Genomic DNA, 2,939 nt, shown 5'->3' with positions numbered 1-2,939 from the left:
AAAATAAAAATAAATCTAAAACTGCATATGGCGGTGCAGGCCTTTCATTCCAGCACTCAGGAGGCAGAGATGGGCAGATTTCTGTGAATCTGAGCCCAGCCTGGTCTATAAATCGAGTTCCATGACCAGCCAGGGATACACAGTGAAATCCTGTCTTGAAAGGCCATAAATAAATAAATATTTATTATTAAATTAATAAAATAAGACAAATACAAATTAGTTATTAAAAATAATTCTAAAACAAACTAAAAAGCTAAAAATCATAAAAACCAAGACAGAAAGACAGGGCCTGAGAGAAAATTGAGGTGTGCAAAGTGGTGACAGGTGCCTGGAGTCCCAGCACTTGGCAGGCAAAGGCAGAAAGTTTGAGACCAATCTACACAGGTTCCAGGACAGCCAGGGCCATATAGCCAGACCCCATCTAAAAAGATGCACATATATAAAATCTGTGTATATCACATGCACTCACATTTATTTACATATACAAGTGCATTGCCAGAATTTACTTTTTAAACATAACTTTGACTTACTTGAAAACTGAAAAGCTACTAGAGGCTTTCCATATACGTGCGTCCATCCCCCATTATTTTCCAGTGATCGGGTACACTTGCCACCTTTGGTGTATATTACTCATACCTTAAGAAAAAAACAAGTGTAAGATTTTATTTTATTCTATTTTGGGCTGGAGAGATGGCTCAGAGGTTAAAAGCATTGCTTGCTCTTCCAAAGGTCCTGAGTTCAATTCCAGCAACCACATGTAATGAGATCTGGTGCCCTCTTCTGGCCTACAGGCATACATGCAGACAGAATACTAAGGATACTGTACACATAATAAATAAATTAAAAAAAAAGATTTTATTTTTTTAAAATTTTCAGTTATGTCTTGGTATGTGTGCACATGCATGCAGTGCCCTTGGAGGTCAGACGAGGGCGCCAGAACCCCTGGAGCAGGAGTTACAAGGGGTGGTAAACCAGCCAGAGTGGGGGTGCTGTAAGAGCGGTATCTACTCTTAACTGTGAGGCCAGAATTGCACCCCCTATTCACAGTTTTTTCTATAGTTACTGAACTCAAATCTCAGTTTTTTTGATGCACTAGGTTCCTTCCTACTACATGGCTTCTCTTGTTGGCCAGGCAGAGTATGTGTCCATAAACGGAGGCTCTGATGATGGGCGGGGAAGAGGTGACTCATGCTTGTAATCCCAGTTTTCTTTCTTCGGGCTTTTTTTTCCCCCGTTTCAAGATCTATATATAATATTATATTACATGTAGTTTACTTACTCTCCCTTTTGTGGGATAGTTTCTTAGTTTTTCCTTGTTTCAGATAAACATGAGACGTTTTTGTTTTGAGGTAGGTTCTAGATGTGTAGAGCAGGCTAGCCTTAAATTTGTGACCCTCCGAGTGTCCCCCATGCCGGCATTAACAGATATGGTTTACCACGCCTCCTGCTAAACTTGATATTAAAGAAAAAGTTCCCATCAGTTGGTCGAGTGATTGTGTGTGTGTGTGCGCATGCGGGGTATAGGTGCCACAGAACCGGTATGGATTGTGTGGGGGTGGGGGATGGGGGGGGTAATGCTTGTGTGCCACAGAATCAGTATGGATGAGATCAGAGAGCAACCTGTAGGAGCAGGAGTTGGTTTTCTTCTACCGTGTAGGTGCTGGGGATGGAACTCAAGTCTTGACTAATAAACACTTTTACACACTGAGCTATCTTGATAGGCTATATATATGTGTGTGTGTGTTGTGGGTGTACACACACACACACACACACACACACACACACACACACACGACACAGGTTCTCAGGACTTAAACTCTATAATTCTATAATCCTGGCTCGTCTTGAGTTCTCAGCAATCCTACAGTCTCAACTTCCCAAATGACGGAATTACAAATATTGAGTGAATTCTCTCCTACTCATCTTGAGATTTATTTGTTTGTTTGTTTGTTTGTTTAAGTGCTTCAGTTTCTGCAAGTACTGCACACGTACTGCCTGGACCACAAATGCAATGGCGTGTCGTGGAAGGCAGCCTAAGACGCAGAAAGAACTTAGATGTGAGCTCAGAACTACTTTTGTCTTTCCTTTGTCTCTCTTAGCCTTGACTCCCTTTTAAATGGAGATGATAAACCCCGTCATAATTGTCACCTGTTTTGGCTCAAAACCACCCCTCCGCCGTGTAACTTAGGCTTTATTTCCGCGGCGCTCGTGATTGAAACCAGGGCCGTGAGCATGGTCCAGCTACATCCTCCGTCAAAAAAAAAAGGGAACTAAGAAATTATGTTTTGGGGTCTTTCTTGTTTTCTGTTCGTTTTGTAGAGCTGGATGGAGATCGCAGTTAGTGCCTTGGAATACTTGACCGTGCTCAGTATACTATCGGGGTACATTCTCAGCTCTACGCTACGTCTTTTTTTTTTCTAGACTACATTTTAAAACGTCGTTTATGCCTACAAAATCTTGACAACGTACAATATTCCTGTACTTTAGGTTGAAATCTTGTCAGAACTTTGGGGACAGGGTGTCAATCGTTTTACCTTAAGAAAATGTCACATCTGAATTTTATTCGTAAAGAAAAAGAGACTCTCGTAAGGAAAAAAAAAAAGCCAAAGTTAGCACTGGCTTGCCTATAATAAAAAGATCGACGTAGGAAGGAAAGAAAAAGCAGAAAGAATTCGAGTTCCGATGGGAAGCTGCAGTCCAGAAGGGCCTCGCCCATTCTGACTTTCTATTGGGCAAGTTTACCATCAATCTCACTTGTAAATAAACCGGGGCCGGAAGCAGGTTGGGTAAAGGGTGGGAGCTTCCTGTCGCCATTGTTAGGGTTGGGGTTGTTAAGAGGTGTGGCGCCTAGGGGCGGGTCTCGCCGCTGATTGGCTGCTGGAGCTGCCCGTCCGGGGACAGTTGCTGAGGAGGGGCACGTGAGGAGGAGGCGGCGTGAG

The sequence above is a fragment of the Arvicola amphibius genome, chromosome 17 (assembly GCF_903992535.2).
Source record: "Arvicola amphibius chromosome 17, mArvAmp1.2, whole genome shotgun sequence".
Taxonomy (NCBI): domain Eukaryota; kingdom Metazoa; phylum Chordata; class Mammalia; order Rodentia; family Cricetidae; genus Arvicola; species Arvicola amphibius.
Note: the sequence above shows the minus strand (reverse complement) of the source record.